The sequence below is a fragment of the Hesperophylax consimilis genome, chromosome 22, assembly GCF_061612785.1.
Source record: "Hesperophylax consimilis isolate HC1 chromosome 22, BYU_Hcon_1.0, whole genome shotgun sequence".
In the NCBI taxonomy this organism is placed as follows: Eukaryota; Metazoa; Arthropoda; class Insecta; order Trichoptera; family Limnephilidae; genus Hesperophylax; species Hesperophylax consimilis.
Genome location: NC_142857.1, coordinates 16,698,261 through 16,718,869, shown reverse-complemented (window position 1 = coordinate 16,718,869; position 20,609 = coordinate 16,698,261). Strand labels below are relative to the sequence as shown.

At 34.2% G+C, this 20,609-nt stretch overlaps 1 protein-coding gene across 2 annotated transcripts in view; it reads left to right on the top strand.

Moving 5' to 3' along the window:
• The first annotated feature begins 1,026 nt into the window (after window positions 1-1,026).
• Window positions 1,027-20,609, top strand: part of LOC149413143 (uncharacterized) — a 98,185-nt gene continuing 78,602 nt past the window's right edge. For both annotated transcript variants that reach the window (XM_089645028.1, XM_089645027.1), the window contains exon 1: window positions 1,027-1,387. The gene's annotated coding sequence lies outside the window, so the exon portion shown is untranslated. The remainder of the gene's footprint in view (window positions 1,388-20,609) is intronic.

The window sequence follows — 20,609 nt, the reverse complement described above, 5'->3', positions numbered from 1 at the left end:
TTAAATAATTTTGATTCTTTGTGTAATAAGTCGGTCGAGAATGTTTTGTTTTTATATGACTTTAATTATGTGATTTTGAATTATTTGTAAAGGCTTAATAAATGTATCAGGTATATTAATTTACCTAAGCTGCGTTTACACCAAAGTTGACAAAACATTGTTTTCAACTTTTAGTTAAAAACTAAAAGTTATCAACTCTTCTCAAATTTAGAACAACAAACGGAAAAATTGTTTCCAAAGACTTGGCGCGAAAGGCAGTAGTGTCAAGAATTAGGCATTATTTCCAAGAAGATGACGTCGATCCGTTGAGTGGTGAGCTGAGGTGCGACTTGTCAAAAACTTTCTGAGAATGACCAGTAGTGACTTTGAGTATTTGATTTCAATGATCGGACATAAAATCAAGAAATGTGACAAACTACAGGATAGCAGTACCTGTCCAAGAAAAGCTAGCAGTTACATTACGTTTTTTGGCTACTGGTGATTCGTACACAAGTCTCGGTTATTTATTTAAAATCTCAAAATCAACCGTTTCACTGTTTGTTATTGAAGTTTGTAAGTTTACGTGGAGGGGAAACAGTTCTCTACTAGTTTTCTACAAGTTGCTAGCGCAATGGGCGCAGCAACAAATCTTCCACTTTTAGTTGTCAACTTTTTTGATCTTTACCGACACTCTGCGGGAAACCAAAATTTAGTGGAAGATTTGTCTCTCCACAAGTGGAAGACAGAAAAAGTTGCTGTATTTTGTAGAAAAAGCATCAAATTGCCGCAACTTGTGGAAAACTTAGTGGAAAACTTTGGTTTAAACGCAGCTTTAGACTGAATTTGGCGGTCTGCACCAATATCTGGCTTTTTCACCTTTCATTTACGTCCCACAGTTGAACATTCTCCGGGCCAGAAGCAATTCTTAATATTATCGAGGCCATCGCCTCATGGGGCCCGCGACTTGTCCCTCCAGCACCAACAATCGGCGGCACAACACAGCCACAACTACCATCTAGACATAACCGACCAGTGCGGCTTCCTACGCCCGCCATCGCGCACGTCTACTTCCTCAATACAACACCGTCTGTCTTGGCGCGCATTCTCCGGCGGCCATTGCACAAATTCAAAAAGTGTTCCATCTGACATGACATGCGGAAGCGACATTCCTAATTCCGATATACGAAACAATCTACAAAACAAATGAGTTCAAAAAAATAAAACCATTTATTTTGACACGGAACATTTCTCAGTGACCCTTTTGTGCGGAAACAGCAGTTTAAATTTGAAAATAAACCGTGTCTTGTGACAAACTGTGTGTTTTTTGTTGTATTGTGCTACTTCTTCACATAAAATCGCAAAGTTCAAATAATTGCGATTGAAACAAATTGGAATAACTTTGTTAATGGTGAGTTTGTCTTATATTTTATCCTTTTACTTGTGTTTATTTCAAGGACTTTAAACTTGTTCGTTGTGCTGCCACTTTTAGTTCTTGAAGAATTTTGTATAGAAAGGTGTCGCTGACATTTTAATGGTTGTGGTTTATTTTGTGTTCGAGTGCAAGGAACATTGCAAGAGAATGGCAAAGGCTGGAGTTTTTATAGAATCTAATAACGAATATTATTCTATTTGCGGTTTTTGTTTGGAATATCGTGTTATTAATGGCATTGTCTAGTGTCTATTGGACGTTGATCTGTTGGCGGCTCTCATTGATTTGAATAAATCTATTCACCGCTGATTGACTAGGAAATCTTAGACGTCATTTATAAGTTGAATTAATTATGATTGCGTTTTATACAGGTGTGTGGAGATACATATACACACTTTAAAAAATAGTAATTATTGCAGTGTGTGTTATATTTAAGTTAGTAATTAACATTACGCTATTTCTCCACAGGTGTGGACAGGGAACAATAAAAAAAATAAAGTTATGGATTCGTTATTGATTGGGGTGTAGCACTTCAACTTAATTACTACAAGATATAACCATTTTTTCTCAGTTGAATTTTGAAGGTTAGGAAATACGCAGAAATTATTAAAATAACCCAAACTAATCCCTAAAAACCTAATTTGTGATTTTGAAGGTACTTAACAGCAAGCTACAAGCCAAAATTTGTATATTCTTGGTATACCTTATATTGTAGGTAATAGGCATTAAAATCGCTTGACAAAAGGGAGTCTAGAAACATTCGATTTCAAGCACAAAACTGCTTTTTATTTATTTTGTAAATAATTTTATAAGAAAGCAAAAAAGTTAATCAAGTGAAACTATCACAGATAATCTAAACTATAATACTGTATTTTTTAAAAGTTGTTTACTTTACGCGTTCATGTATTCTATTGAAAAAATATATTTTTTAGTAGTTTACATTTATATTTATTATTGAGTAATTTATTATTTTATTTGTATTCTACTCAAGCGAAACGATAGAAAAACCTTCAATTTATCTAAAGCATATTTTTTGGTATTCATAATATACACCAATTCGTTATAAAGATTAATCAAAATAGTGATTTGACATTAAGCTTCGCCTTAAGTACCCGACATAAATAGTTGTCTCCATTAGATATTTAAGTTGAAATCTTGTGTTGTTTTTTTAAAGAACCTTTCCATGCAGCGAATTCGAAAAGCTTATCGTTAGTTATATCGGTACTGTAGACATGCCATATGTATTGCCTGATTTGCCTTAATAATTGGTTAATGAACATCGTGGATGTATTGTTCCTATTTATTTTATGGTAATAATAACAACGTCAACAAATTCATAATGTGAAACATCAACGAGTTCTTAAGGTAGATTATAAATTTAATTTAATGAAATAAAATCATTTTGTACACACCACTATTTAATCAAAATAATCGACATGTTTCGAAACACAAAATTATTATAATAATTATTTATTTATTTATTAACGGACATCGTCCAAATTACAAATAACTCGAATACAGTAAAATGAAAAATACAGGATTAGACAAAGGTACATAAAAGCAAAGACATAAGGCAGATATAATATAAGAAAATAAAGTGACAAGTCGAGTCAAGTCAAGACTACGCCACACAGTGGGCTGAAAATCGTCTTTCATAGATATTAGAGACTTGAATTTTCAAGGGTATTTTTTTTGGCCAGAAATGGATTCTGCTGGCCTGCGATTCTGGAGTTAAACGATCAATCGTTTTCGTATGCGCCGTCTTCGAGTGAAAAACTACTAGTCGCCGCGACTAACTTTTTCGAATGTTTCAATTTTACGTATTCTTGAGCGTCGAACGGTCGAAGTTGGTAGAAAAGATGATTATATTGGCACCCCTGTGAATATTGTCTATGTTCCTGATGTTTTTGGGAATTCTATGGTGTGACTGTCAAACAGACAACAGTTATTCGTTATTCAAAACAGAAATGGCTGCGGGACATATTACAAATTGCCAAAAGCAACTCTTAATTAAGCTTGTAAGCTCCGATAAAGATTTAGTAAGTGGGAAATTTTCACCCACTTTTACATTTGCGGAATCCGCGCGGTAAAACAAAAATTGACAGCTAGACTAGATTTTGACAGCCAATTCCATAGAAACGCCAACAACCTACCACTCGCTGCCCTGTTTCTACTGGTTGCACCCAGTAGATGTTGTGTGGAATGACTTTTGACGTTTGGCGTCAAAGTATGTACCTTCGACCAATTTCGGGAATAGCAACGACGACCAACGTACGTACTTTCGACGGCGATTACGAGCGCCCTCGATTCAGGAATAGAGCCCCAGATCATTACTATGCTATAAAATTTCGTACGAAGCAATTGCGTGTACAAATGAAGGGGTTATCATTTTTTTAAGAAAAAATGTATGGCACTGACATTAAAAAGGGGGCTATCTCTGGAATCATAAGGTTGGCCATTCTATCCTTACACACAGATATACTACTATTTATTTGTATTTTTTTGACATACTTCGTATTGTGGCGCAACTTGCGATTTTTTAATAAACCTTCCTACCCAGGATCTGAAATCGACAACTCTACCAAACTCGCCAATTGTCGATTAGATAGGACCGTAATTTATTTCGTATAATTAACAATACACAAATAATTATAATCAACACAAATGATTATAGAATGCATTGTCATTGACAACGAGTCTCTCTGCCGAGTTTCAGCTCTATCGGATGTCGGGAAGTGTGTTAATTTCCGCTTCCAAGATTTGCATTTTCACGAAAAAAAGTTAAATTTAAACAGAGGGATTAAGAAAATCCAATCATGCTAAATATGTATTTACTGAAAATAAATCGAATAGGTAGGGATAAAATGGTCGAGTTTAAAAAAATATCAAAAAAATATTTGTCCATATTCGTTTCATATGTTTTGAAGTCCGAGTATTAAAACATTTTACAATTTACAGAATAAAAATTTGTTGTAAGTCGAGTAAAGAGTACTGTGATCATGGAACTAGGATCAAGTATCCATACTCTTTGACTGTGATGTTCTAATATTAAATCGACGTGTTTATATTCGAATGATTGATTCGAAACATCATCGATAATTTAAATGCTTCGGAAACCTGTATTTCAAATATGCATCTCTAAAATATATTATGTACTTACCTTAAATACTAGGTACACACTAGGTAGGGATAAATAATTATTACACGTTATACGTGTAGTGAAACTCTTGATTTGTTTGTTCGTGGCTAGGTGATTCATTCGACTGATTGAGCAATGGGTTCGAATCACGACTCGATCAACACGATTTCGTTAGACTTAGACCAATTTCGAACTTGCAAAAAAAACTTTAAAACATCATTGTAAGCCCTAGAACATACCGTCATTACTGTAAGTATTCAAAGTTTAATGCATAACCGGTTAAGAAATACTATTAGATTCCTTCTTTTGCTAAATTTGATTATTGTCCATGAGTGGAAGATACCCCAGTATTGCCATGGGGAAAAACCACCATTCAAAATAGAAACGTTGCTTGAAATTACTTTAGCCGTGTTTGGTGACCAGATCTGAATAGCCAGGTACCTCCAAACCTCCCCTTCCCCTTTTCTTCCCTTCCCCAATCTTTTAAGTTTCAGAACACACCTCGATTGGAGATGCATTAGTCCCACAAAAATATATATTTATGTATGGGCACATAACAAAGTCACCGGAGACCAAAATTTAACGTACATTTTTCACTCTAAATAATAATGTCAGGAATCACTGGTTAAAGTAAGTCAAGTACGTCTGTGTACTGCAACGGCATTTAGAACAGCCTTCCAAAGTATCAAAATGACTCTGGTTCTTTAAATATTCGCACATTTAAGAACTCCTTCGTAACCTTCACTGGATCAAGTGTCCTCAAAGAATCCAGTGCAAATTGTGCTGGATGGTGTTTAAATCCATCAATGAAATGGCCCCACCCTACATCTCTGAACCATGCGTTCCGGAAAACACTGGTCTATATCATCATCAGACGGCCGGCGTGGTCTAGTGGTATACGCTTTCGACTACAGATCCGAAGGTCGCGGGTTCGAACCCGGCGTGCGCAAATAAATTTTATTTGATTAATTTGTGTTATTTCACAATTAATTCATTTAAAATAATATATAGTATATTTGCGGCACGTTCCAGAGTGGAAGATACTCTCAGTATCGCCCTGGTGTAAGACCACCATTCAGAATTGAAACGTTGCTTGAAATGGCTTTAGCCGTGTTTGGTGACCAGATCTGAATAGCCAGGTACTTCCCCACCTTCCTCTTCCCCGTCTCCCTCCCCTCCCCAATACCCTCAGCCTCACAACATACCCCAATTGGGGATGCCATAGTCTCACTGGCTCCAGACGGGAGCAGTTGGGACTCTTGTGCGGTAATACTGTAAAAAAAAAAAAAAAAAAAAAAATCAGCTATAGGCAGACTGATGGAACCTAAAGGCAAGCCAAATACTAAGTTTGGTGATCGCGCTTTCGGAGCATCTGGGCCGAAGGCTTGGAATAAACTCCCTCCGGAACTAAGATGCATAACAAGCTCAACAGAATTAAGATCTAAACTAAAAACGTACCTTTTTAGGATTTCATACTCTTAAATTATAAATATATAATTTAAGAGTATCTTAGGAAGTCATATATTTCTATATATAAGTTCCTAATGGTATTCTTGTATTACCTATAACACATTCTAATCACACTTTTCTTATTGGATTTACATTATTCAAAATTTGTCTCATACCGAGGGACGAATCTCATTTAGGAAGATAAATTTTGATCAAATCCTTGTACTGTTGTACCGCCCAACATAAAAAAATAATTTCCTCTCCTAAACACGCTCATTAAATTAACATAAACATATGATTAAAATAACATAAACATATGATTAAAATAACAAGAAAATATGATTAAAATAACATAAACATATGATTAAAATAACATAAAAATATGATTAAAATAACATAAACATATGATTAAAATAAATACCGGAATGAATAATTCCATTTCGAATTACATGTGTTCCAATTATGTCCTCTGCGTGCGAACCGTATCTAAATTTCTCGAATAAACAATAAAGAGTGTTAATCTCAAGTGACCTACCAGTTAAGAAAGGCACTGTATATTATCTACCTGTACAATATATAAATAAATAAAAATAATATATGTTCTTTCTATCATCACGTTCATCAATCAAATGGATTGTACATATAGCTTTGTATTAGTGATCGACGAACCGGTGGATACAATCTGTTATGTTGGTAATAGTTTAGTCTATAGCTAGTAATAAGATAGATCATTGTAGAAAAGTATTATATAAAATGGCGCTATACAAATCATCAAAATATTATTATTATTATTAACTCGCATACATCTATCGTATGTAGTATCTCCGGGATAGCTTCTTATATTCAGAAAAAGTGTTTTTTCTCTCAAATTATTTGAAAATATATAGTATAATAAAGAAATATGAAAATATTTTAGAGTTTTTTTTGCATACTATGCCCTTGAAAATAGAAATCATGACATCTGCCAATGATTTTTGCGTATCTCTTTTACACAGATAATATAAATATAACGTGTACACTATAGGTACGTAATATAATTTTGTTTCACCTTGCCTACGTTGGAACAGTGCGTTTCTAATCTGCATGGACCGAAGATACAAACCTTTTTAAAATTTGTTATTTTGAAAGCAATGCAAGCAATTAAAAAATTTGAACTGATTGTGTCAAGAATTCAGACAAGCGATAAAATACCTACATATATCGACTACCATAATACGGACATGTGTCTAGTGTGGTAGTCGAAAAGCATGTAAAAAACTGTATACAAATATATTTTACGAATAAAGGAAAGAAAAAAAATTAACTTATGCTTAATAGAACAGACATTCTGGCCGAGCATAATTCCATGATAAGAAGCATTGTGCTGCTAAATGAAATCTCTAAGTCTCTTGGCATTTTCAACAATGGCCTTCAAGTTTTCTAGCGTAATTTTGGGCAAGGACAATATATTAATGTATTTTTTTTTTAGATTATTTATTTAAAGTTATGTGAATTATGTCAGGATTAAATAAATCTGTAATATAGAGTTTTCCAATAAGAGGTGTTATTTTATTATGTATATAAATTAAATTTTTATTTATTTTATAAACATAAACACACACTTGCCACAAACCACACATCACTTCTTATCACTTATCACTTCTTTTATTTTATTATGAATATAAATTAAAAATGACAGCTTCAAAACTAACATCTACCGAAATAGCGGGCTATTCAAAATAACACCTCTTATTGGGAAACCCTATACATCTAAAATTATGTATTTTAACGGAAAATTATTTCTACCTTAAATGAGTTTAGAGAAAAAAAAATCATCTTATAGTATGGACGACACCGGTGTCCTATACCAAATTATTTTACACGATTTTTTTATCTCTAAATAGTATGAAATAAAGTCGCTGTCCGTGTCTGTCTGTTTGTGCGCTTAGTTCTTCTAAACCACGCAACGGATTCTGTTAGAGAATTTATTCCGGAAGGTTTAAATAAAATACATATAAATTATATTTATACAAAGTAGAGACAAGTCGATGTTTTGTAATCAAGTCGTAATTTTTTTTTCGGGCGCTTACATTGCTAACGCTGGCTAAACCTTATGAGATACATCAAAATAATCTACTACGGAATTGTATATCTTGAACAGGCCTACAGAAAAGTCTGTCATGGTATATGTCTATCGCCTACGCCGGGTACACGTCAGCTATTTTTAGTAATTGTTATTTTCAAAATCAGAACTGATGTGTCAAGAATTCTGACATAATTTGATAAATTACATAACTGATGAAGAAAAAATATTCACCACAAATATTGTGACAAGAGAGAGTTGCTGATGTGAATTTTTTATTTATTTAACAGTCTGCAGCAATTTCTTAATTTACTTACATTTTTCAGCTTCACAAATCTTACAAGTATAATATTTCATGATTTTTCACGGGTTTAAACCTACCAGAAATAATGTAGATTGTAAATAGTCTGTTTGACCTTGCTTGCGTTTGAAACAGCCTCGCGTTTCTAATCTTCACGGACCAGAGAGCATTTCTCCGCGTCCGTTGACTCCGACACCCAGTTAGAGCAGAGTGGAGTTGGTTGTACCAGAGCAGAGCAGAGTGGAGTCGGAGTGGGTGGCGGGTGAGTCCGCTCCCGGCTGTTCCGAGCCGAGTTGCCTTTGCGCTCTAGCAATAATAATTATGATGCAACGGTACCTACATAAGCTGCTATTTGCTAAAATATCACCACCAAACTATGAATACCGAGATGAAAGAACTAGAAAGGTTTTGGTTCTGTTCGATCAGGGACATAAGATATATATACCTATATAACCATACCAAAGACGAAGATTTTGAAGAAGTATAATAAGTTATATTATAGAAACAAACAGTACGTGATTTACAGAGATGAAACAATATACAGGAATAAGATACTTCATGTTTGGTACCTATGATATGTTTCCTTGTAATGTCTGCTAAGTGGTATGTTTATTCCTCAATTACCAGGTGACGTGTGTAGTTTATAGGTGTGTGTGTGACGTGTGTAATGTATGTGTGTGTGTCTGTATGTATGCGCATTGAATAGTTTAAATTATTGACATGATGCCAAGTTTGAATTTGGGCAGTGAATCCGAAAAAATGTCAATGTTAGAGTTAAAAGAAATATTATTTAGAGTATGAAGAGCTCGGTTAATTGGCGAATTAGATGCTGCATTTGTTTTATAATTTAGCGTGATATGTTTCCTTGTATTGTCTGCTAAGTGGTATGTTTATTCCTTAATTACCAGGTGACTTGTGTAGTTTATAGGTGTGTGTGTGTGACGTGTGTAATGTATGTGTAAGTGTTTGTGTGTGTCTGTATGTATGCGCATTGAATAGTTTAAATTATTGACATGATGCCACGTTTGAATTTGGGCAGTGAATCCGAAAAAGTGTCAATGTTAGAGTTAAGACAAATATTATTTAGTATGTCATGTACGTCTCAAAGGTATGTTAAAGTTAATAAGGGACAGAAGTTCAGTACAGTCAATGTCATTGTTTAAAATTCTGTGTATAAATATTGAGTCAGCTACTGCTCGTCTTCGCTGCAAAGTTTTAAATGTACACTCAAAGTTATTGTTGAATTTGTAGGTAATATATTTTATACATTTGTTTTGGATACTTTCTTATTCCAAATGTTACGTTAAATAGCTATGTTTAATGACCTCATATGAATAGCAAGACATCTCCCTTTCTCACATTCTTTCCCCACTTCTTTTAGCGCAATCAAAAAGCGCCAGGCTTCTTTATAAAGTCGTTCACAGCAATCATCAGATACTGCTCGGTAACTTCCGTGTGAACAATAATTGTGACAGAGTTAGTCAGTTTCCACACTCAATCAGGAAGGTAATAATTACACTAAAAGATTCCCGTCGTGAACGGAGCAATAATCGGAAGGATGCGCTTGTTATATAATTTTGATTGTAACTGTTTTTATTATTCCTGTTTGAAAGGGGGTTCATTAGGATGACCTCAACTTCCGTTTATAACGGATGATATAATTTTTTAAATAACGGTAGCTGTATACGTCTTAATTTCGGTTTGCGGTCAGGATAGACGTTTTTATTTTAACCACACACAGGTCTATTTCATCTTTCAGGGTCTTTTCAAGGAAAGGTATGAGAGGAAGTTCTAGGAAGGTTAAAGGTATAAGATTTGAGTTAGGTTGGGTTGGGCGGCGCAAGGCGGTGGTGGTGATGGGTGAAAAGAGACCAGTTGGAGAGGTCAAAGGGTCTACACAAACCAGCCTCTCCCGATCAAGCACGCCACACAGCTGGTGAGCAAGCGCATTCTGAACACAACTCACCCGACGAACCCGTGCACCCCTGCTTAATCATCAAACGTAGCGAACAAGTGATAAAATATGTTAAAGGTGTTGGTTATCGGAGCGGCGGTACCAAAACCCGCCTCACAAATTGAAAAGAACTAAAACAATCAATTGAAATAATGCATCAAGTCGCTTTCAAAAGCAGTTTTTTCCCATAAATATAGCGCTTGGCACAAGACCACTATTCTCATTAATTAAATTCTTATCTGCAAAAGAGAAAATGAATGTTCTAGTGTTTCAAAAATTGCACAGCATTTTTCTCATGCATTTTCTGCAAAATGCAGCTACTTTGAACTGGATACATCAATTCAATCATGAGCTATGGAGCTTGTATTATTTGTGTCATATTTTCATCTACTCAATAAGAAGAAAAATACTCGTCGTAAAACTGTTTTTGCTGCTCCATACAAACAGATTTTCTGCTAGTACAAGGTTTTCCAATAAGGGGTGTTATTTTGATATTCAATTGTAAGAGATCAATGGTTTCGTTGCTTGTGTGGCACGTAGCGCCTTCTTGTTGAAAGTAAACGTTGTCCAGATTAATACCATCCAATTCTGGCCATAAAAAATCATTTTTTGAAGCGTGTATCGTCCCATTTTTATTAATTTTTACTTGTCAATTGTCAAAAAATGACAGCATCAAATGTAACATCTACCGAAATAGCGGGCTATTCAAAATAACACCTCTTATTGGAAAACCCTGTAGTTTTGATAAAAATAATAATAATATTATTTCATAATTTTCTACATCCTTTACAATCGTACTCAAAGCTTGGCAAAATACCAGCCATTTAGGATTTCCTGAATCTTCGCGCAAAAGCGAGTTCTGGAGGAACAACTTAGGCCAACTGGTAATCACGCAATAGTCAGATTAAGCAGGTATTACATGATCCTCTATATACCTGTGCCCATGTAATACCGGCTTAGTCAACTTAGCGGAATGTCTGCAAAAATAACATCCAGATAGCTGTAAAATTAGACCCCGAACGTGGACTTTATTCTTTATTTATGGTCATATTAAAACTAGTGGTTTTTTGGCGTTTTGCGTAGGCAGGTACATAAATACTACTAGAAGAATCGTCTTAAGTAGAATTGGCATTGTGTTATGTTGTGACATTTATAACGGTTTTTTGATAAATTAAGACAGAGTACTAAATAATAGACACAGGAAAAAGACGTTTGAGTTATTAACTGGTAGATCTAAGTAGTGAACGTTCGTATTATTTGTCGTCTGAATGAAATCTAAAAGAAAGTTTGTGATCTTACCACGCATTGAAGAATTTCAAATGTTAATCCCAACTAGAAATAAAGCATTATCTGCCTACTTAGCTTGTATCTGGTGACCGGATAAATCATCAAAATGATAATTCATCACATATTTAAAAAGCTATTGGAGAAGCAGTCGATTTAAAATTTAAAATTTAATTTAAAATTAGTGTGAATTAATTTTTAAAATACATAAATGAATTAATTAATTTTTAATATATATAATGGACAAAAGTGACATCTCTGGTCATTTTTGGATGGATTTCGCTCTGCAGGTGAATGGTACCGGATTACCGACACCTTTTGCATTGATCAGATGGATTCATCCAGTTTGTATCATTTGTCAAAAGAGGTCTATTGAAGACTAAAATGTTTGAAATATTTTTTGACAATAAATGTCACAAATCACGGCAGTGCGTATTATTACAATGTGCTGATTCATCATTAATAATTCTACTCTCTTGAGAGCTGGTGACACATTATAGTCTCCTAGTGCAAACTCAAATATATTTTGTGCTGATTGAAGATCAAGGAGCAAAACTCAATTGCAAGTGCTATTTTCTGGTGAGTCTTTCTGTTCATATGTATTTTGGTGGCTGGGTTATAAGTTGTGTTCTCCTGCAGAGTGAATTCATTGATCAATCCTTTTTTTCATAGGGATTTAAAATATTCCCTGATGGTCTGTGCTATTTAAACGCCAGATTATCAACAGCTATATAAAGTCATGGAAAGTGATGAAACAAAAACTTTATTAACTGGGTTAAGTAGGTTAGGTTAGGTTTAAATTTATTTATTTTTCATTGTTTTTAATGACTTTATATCACTTTTTAAAGGTGTGTTGAATAGTCACTATGTTGAGTTATCATGGAACCCTTGTTATCTATGTTTATCTTTATATAAAGGGTTTTTGTACTGCAGCCGCCCCGGGAACTATTTACTGGATAACCAACACCTCTGCCAAGGTCACCATAGGTCTCACTACTACTGGTTCGTTACGTTCGGTGATTTAGCAGGGGTGCAGGGGTTAATCGGGTGAGGATGCGATATCGAGTGAGGCTGGTTTGAGGACACCCTTTGACCTCTCCTACTGGTCTCTCAACCCATCGCCTTGTACGTCCTTGTCCGTCGCTCCTGGAGACACTGATCCATAGATTCCTACCCAACCTTTTACCTTCCTCTCCTTCCTTTTCTTAAAGATACCATCCACACAATATCCCAAAATGTGACACAGGTCCTGAGGAAAGTTATTTTCCTCAGGGTCTCCTGTGTGGGTCTTCTTTGTCCAAAAGTAGTATTACACTTACGTAGATTTAGCTTGTCTATTTGATTTGTTCTGGCTTTACGATTATGCGGGATGTTTGCCTCTTTGTCTTTTTTTAGGTGTTAAACCAGAACATATTTGGCATAGATTTTTTGTATACTTGTAACGACGAACTGTTTAAATTTTCTGTTGTTGACGCCCTTAAATCGGTTCCATGCTAACTCAACACAGTGACTATTCAACACACTTTTAAAAAGTCATTAAAAACGATGAAAAAAACAATTTTTTTAACCTAACCTAACCTAACCTACTTAACCCAGTTAATAAAGTTTTTGTTTCATCACTTTCTATGACTTTATAATTTAAAGATGTGATGAATTATCATTTTGATGATTTTCACCCCTTAAATCATATTTATGTTGAATTTTTGAGTTATGTTTAATCGTTTTATGTAATTTGATGCAACCGAGCTCCATCCTGTTATTCCATAAATGGGTGAGTTTAATATTAATGTTACAAATCTCTTATCTCCAAAAATGTTACTTTAGTTCAAAAAGATAAAAGAAAGATAGTAGGCAGCTATTCGCAGCTGATCTCTTGAGATAATTGTGATTTATCACAGCGATTACCTTGCTCCACCGGAGATGGTAAACTTGAACTGAAAACTAATCCGCAGAAATGAAGCAATACAATAATAATATTATACATTTGGGAAGACGCCGTAATGCTTTTTCAGGCGCCGAGATCCGAGACTGATGGCTGGCGGTCACTCGAAGTAAATACATAGTAAAGAGAACCGATGACCACGTTTTCAACAAAAAACATCTTCTATAGTTAACTGTTATTGGGGCTTTTGTTAAGCCAACAGAGTGGGTGTGGTCAAAGATGCTGCGATCTTATGTTCTTTAATCTTTCCCTGTACCGTTATTCTACGAGATTAATTCTAATGACCAAGTTTTTACGTTTCTTTTAAATGGATTGTTAAACTAAGTGTACGTGCACAGTACATTTTCTTTTTAATTTGTGGGTAAATCATGATGAATAGATTACCCATACAACAACCTACAGTCCGCCTCTGAACAGGAATACCTAGTGAGGTGAAATGTGAATATAATACAGGGTTTTCCAATAAGAGGTGTAATTTTGAATAGCCCGCTATTTCGGTAGATGTCATTTTTTGACATTTGACAAGTAGAAACTACGCCATTAATAAAAATGGAACGATACACGCTTCAACAACGCATTGAAATCATTAAAATTCACTTGAGTGAATCAAATGCAAATCATCTTGAGTGATGAGGCCCATTTTCACCTCGGTGGCTTCATCAACAAGCAAAATTGTCGCATCTGGGGCTCGGAAAACCCAATAATTATTGTTGAAAAGCCTCTCTATCCTCAACGTGTGACTGTTTGGTGCGGTTTATGGTCCGGCGGAGTCATTGGACCTTACTTTTTCGAAAATGAGGCTGGAGCAACAGTTACGGTGAATGGATCGCTATCGAGAGATGATTAATGATTTTTTATGGCCGAAATTGGATGGTATTGATCTGGACAACGTTTACTTTCAACAAGACGGCGCTACGTGCCACACAAGCAACGAAACCATTGATATTTTACGATTGAATATCAAAATAACCTTTCTAATTGGAAAACCCTGTATGTACTTACAAAACTAAAAAAAAATAATAATAAAATTGAATTGTGAGCAACTGATGGCTAGATTGTGTACCTATAAACTATATGTTTTAAAAAGGAGATACTCGAATGCCTTAAGATAAGAGTAATCTTTGAAAGAGAAACGATAATATTCTTTCATATTTCCTATTAGAGAGAGGAATATATACCCTCTTCTGATTTAGAATCTGAAATCACCTAGTTTGTAAGGCTCACCTACCTGTCGCACTAATTGGTTTATTATTAAAGATTCCGATGAAAAGAAATTTCACATAACGTTCCACTCGAGGTACTGCGAATTTGAGAACACAGCTTCGAGTAAATAATTGAATTTAATTATACAACACATTGTGAATTGAATTTAAATACATTAATCGTCCAAACTAAGTAACAATTGGCTGGTAACTGTCAGTAGAGAATGCACCCAAAAAGAAATTGGACAATTTTGACAAAACATGTTTCTTCAATAGACTTTCCCTAACATGAAATCTGGGTATCATTTCGACGAGAAAACTTACTGATATAAAATATAGCTAATTTATTAAGAATCTGATCTTAAATATTCGTACTCCGGTTAAAAATGGGACTGTGGGCCTTTAACGAATGAATTGAAATGTTTCCTAATAAACTATCAGTATAATACGAATGTGTTATGGCGATGTCGGAACATGTGTTCATAAAAATTCGATTATTTTAGCATTTCATCATTGTGCACTATCAGGAAAAATACAGGTGCATGAAAACGTGTTCATGTGAATATACTAAAAGTTTATTAGGAAACAGCATGCTAACCCGTTTTTCTCATTTTTCTCCGTGTGGAGGCAACACCATCTTTTTGGCACCAGGGTGTTAAAGAATGCTTTGAATCAACACGTTGAATACACTTTGAATAACAGTCGTGCATTGACCACCGAAGAGCGCACATTGAAATAGCCAGACCATGCGAAGAAAGTAAAGTTCGCAAAATTAAGGCAAATTTTTGAAGAGCTGTCCATTGTGAGACTATTCTACGCAGGATCTGAATGTTCGTTCTTAAACGAATCGCCTGACGTAGCGAAGCTAAAATTGAGCGAGGTGGCTAAATTATAACACTTTGTAAAAGTGTCTGACTAAATTGTTTAACAACATTTTAAACTTTGGACAAAACCCGAACTTTTGTTTACCCAATTTAGGAGATTTAATATAGTTAATTAATTTATGTAGTTAAGTTTTTTTACGCAGCCAGAAATTTGCACGCCATTATAAAAAGGACTAGTAATTAAGCAGATATCATTTTTGAGGACCGAATGGTGATGTTAAAATACGAGTTGCCTGTATACTGTCAGATTCATTTATTGACAAATCACAGAAAATGGGATGGTCACACCGCCTCCCGCACTCGGCTCGTATTTTTTCCTTTCCTGGATTAGCTCGTCTATTAATTCGAATATTTATGATTTCTTGTATAAGTAATATTGGCGTTGCGAAGTCTTGTTTTGACTCGACTTCTTTGCATTTCGTCTGTCTGCAAATTTGTCAGTGTATTCCATGTCCGGTCAATGCTGTCAAGGTGGTAGCTGTGTTTGATAGTACCATTCTATTCCGCATGTCCGAGCTGTCAAGTCGGAGTGATCAACGGTGGTTACGCGAAGTCACACTTCATAGAACTACCAGTAGATAGAAATATTCTGAAAATAGTGTATTATGTTGTTGCCTATCGCAACAAAAGTACTTACCCACAGCGTTCGTTTTATGAAGTAGGTAGGTAAGTTATTTTTAAGTGTTTTTTTACATGCTCAAGTTAACGCCATTGCCTTTCTTTCTTGTTTTCCCTTCAAAAGCAAAACTCGAAACGTCAGATGGATTCCGTTGATTCTTTTCAAAATGGGATACTTCTACTGGGTTTTTACCAAAATTTTTCTGTACTGAAACTGTTTAACTCTAATTTTATAATATTATTAGCATAGCGGTAACCTACAGTAATTCAAATTATGCTAATCAACGTATTCTGATTACGTAGTATGCAAATGCTTTACGTCATAATTAACAAGCTTTATAAAGTATGTTTTTTATTCAGTTGTGTGCAGAGATGTGCAAAATGGGTACCCAAAACCATTTGAAATGCAAAATGGAAATGGGTCAAAACTTTTCCATTTGAAAATGCAAAATGGTTTTTAGAAAAGCATTTCAAATGCAAAATGCAAAATACCTATTTTCAAAATGCATTGAAAATGCAAAATAGTTTCTCAGGTCAAACAATTAAAATAATTATAGAATTTTTAAACAATTTTGTCATTTAATAATGGATATCAATGTAGAAAAAATATATTATATGATGTTAAATCCAAAAACACCACGACTACAGATTATGAAACCACAAAAAATTTGCGCGGGACTAATGTTGCCAACGTAAAAACATAGAAACTGCTATCTAAAATTTAATATTACAGAATCATGGCCCCACGTTCAGTACCTATTTGAATCAGTATTTTTTGTAATGATATCACTCAATTGCCAGGGCTCCTACCAGGGAGCACCTTGACAAATGTAAATTATCTCTCATAGTGAGGTTGAGGACCGACTGATATTTGGGGCTTATGAAAAAAAGATGAGTGAAGATAGTAGGAAGAATGTTGCAAAAAAGCATTTAAAATGGAAAATGCATTGAGAAAAGCATTTAAAATGCAAAATGCAAAATGGAAAATACCCATTTTGCATTTTGCATTTCCATTTGAAATGGATTTATTTGAAATAAAGCACATCTCTGGTTGTGTGTGAACTCAAGTAACATATAGTATTAATGTAGTATTTCATAAGAGTACTGAAAGGAACTGTAATTGTTTACCTTTGTGCATACTGCATACCTAGTATTAGCCATACACGAGATATCCTTGAAATTATAACTAGCAAATGTCACGGTTGGAATTACTCAAACTACAGTCCTATCGGATCTGCATTTATCAAAGCGAATAACACAACATGCAATAAGAATAATTATCACTGTACCCAAGATAAGGCTATGCACTACGTAGTAATACAAAATAATGTGTTTTTGGTTTGAAAATTTGGTCGCCTAGAAATGTTTCAGATGCTTTAATTAAATACTGCGAGTAGAATACATCCTGGCCTTTGAAATAATCGAGTATTTTTTAGATAAGTCTTTTTGTAAGCCCAGAAAAAAATAATGTATAGGCCTATGAAAACTGCTTTAAAGTTCAAAATAAATAAAAGGCAATTTTTGGCCATGTTTTTTTCTTGCATAAATCAAAACAGGCGGATGGTGTTAAGCGGGAAGTTAAACCTTATCGTCATCTACGTAAGGGTTGTTATTGATAGCGGCTCAATTTAAAATATTACACGACGTAGTTCATCGCCATCCGCCTGTTTTGATTTAAATACATATAATCTATGTAGGTACCTATGCGAGCGGATTTGAATCTGTTGAAAAATACAAGCGATGATTAAAATATTTTGGCATTAAATTTTAAATTCTTCTGACCAACCATCACTAGCAAAAACTGACCAACCACTGTTATTTAAAAATAGGTAATAATGTTCCATATCAAAATAATAATGTTCCCTGTCATAAACTTTCCACTAAAAATGTTTCTTGCCAAAATTTTCCCAACTAGGAACATGTAAAATGTCAGTCAGCAGTCTTAGCGTATCAGAATGAATTCCAACATTGTTCAAAAAGTTTGGACCTTATTTAAGCTGAATAGCCAATTTATTTATTCATCTGTTTGAGTTCTTTCCACTGTGCCACTATTAACTAATAACATTTTAGCAGGGAACTTTTATCCCGTGACATTTTGGTAGGGAACATTTTAACTGGGAACATTTTTTCGAGGAACATTTTGACAGGGAAAAGAAAGCACAATTTTTGCCCGTTAATAAATTGATATGCCTGAATAATATGTGTTATTATTTTGCGAAAATTATTAAATTTAGTATTTTATTCGTTCAAAAGGCCAGATTAATAATTAAGTTAGATTTATCCACATGAAAAGTACTTACGTGGAAATTAAAAAATGCTGGTAATTAATAAAATACGAATTCACGTAGCTTTTTTTGTCTTATGTCAAAATTTCTAATAAAACCTGATACAATGTGACTGCCCCACTGATTTTTTGTGCGTAGGTTTAGTGGTTCTTTTCCGTTCTAGTTTCTTGTTCAAAGCATATTTTGTCAAAAAAATCAACCAGTAAAAAACAACGTTTTTTTAACTGTAATACATCAATGTATATATACATTTATTATTTTGGTTTGACTGAGTATTGAACCTTCTTTCACAGAGACTGGCCCGTAACTGCTGTGAACTTAAAACATTTAAAAAAAAAGTTGGTTTGACCGAGGATTGAACCGTCCTCCCCAGGGAAAAAGAGTGAACACCGTTACCACTTAACTGGACGGTGAATACGATAAGTGTGTTTGCGTGAGTGAGTAGCACATCTGAAAGACGTAGGTATTTTTCCCGTAGGTCAGCGTAGGTTCAAATCCTACCGGCTGCGCCAAATTTAAAGTATTTAGTATAGTACCGGGTGAAGGTTGTACACAATAATACTCTTAGGTGATCTATGTACTGGTATTTATTGGGGAGCTGCTTGTAACAAAAGAGGGACAATCCTAGTATGCATCGCCTTTTATAGCATCTCGCAAGCATGCTATCTCGCTTGCACTTACACACATTCATACATACATCAATATTCCAAGTATATTGAAGATAGTACAAATATTGAAGATAGTACATATATTGAAGATATTACATATATTGAAGATAGTACATATATTGAAGATAGTACATATATTGAAGATAGTACAAAAATTGAATATATTACATATATTGAAGATAGTACATATATTGAAGATACTACAAAAATTGAATATAGTACATATATTGAAGATAGTACAAATATTGAAGATAGTACATATATTGAAGATAGTACATATATTGAAGATAGTACAAAAATTGAATATAGTACATATATTGAAGATAGTACATATATTGAAGATAGTACATATATTGAAGATAGTACAAATATTGAAGATAGTACATATATTGAAGATAGTACATATTTTGAAGATAGATATATTAAGATTGAGAGGGACTTGTTCAGAAATTGAATCTGCCTCGTTAAAAGTTAGAAATAAAAACACTTGATCATTACCAGTTCTCTAATTAGCTTCGTGTATCTCGTTTGTCCACTTCTCCGGATGAGCGAATGTCGAGAAAACGCGTGTCGGCAATTAAAGTAAGTATTCGAATGCCTGTCAAGGTCTCTGAGAAAATATTTAATAGGGTCGGCCATTGATTACGTTTAAGGCGATGCCATACGTAGTAATTCAAAATCATGGTTTTTGGTTTGAAAATTTGGTCGCCTAGAAATGTTTCAGATGCTTTAATTAAATACTGCGAGTAAAATACATCTTGGCCTTTGAAATAATCGAGTATTTTTTAGGTCTTTTTATAAGCCCAGAAAAAAATAATGTATAAGGATGCCTATGAAAACTGCTTTAAAGTTCAAAATCTCCTACTTACGAACCCATTTTCGGTTATGATTTTATTGTATAGTGTGGCAAATTAAGTTATTTATAAAATGATCGAAAAAAAAATATTTATGCCTGAACATCCACAAAATAAAATAAAACGCACTTTTTGGCCAAGTTTTTTTCTTGCATAAATCAAAACAGGTGGATAAGCTGGAATTTAAACCTTATCGCCATCTACCTAAGGGGTGTTATTGATAACGGCTGTTTTAACGATTTAAAATATTACACGACGTAGTGCATCTCCTTAGTTCCGAATTTGAAATACGAGATAGACAAATTTGACGTTTAATAACTGGGTCCCAATGGTCGAGTAGTTAAAATGCTGTCCCGGTAAGATAAGAGATCCGTGATTCGATTCCTAGTTGTAACATTTATTTGTTTTTATTTTCTGTGTCTGTTTTGTTTTACGTTCGTTTAGAATTGTAACTATTATCTTCTTCTTCAATGATATATTATTTTGATGGGTGTGCTTCAAAAAGTAAAAGAAAAGTTATTCCTGAATTTTTAACATTTCATGTAGTAATTCAAGTCAA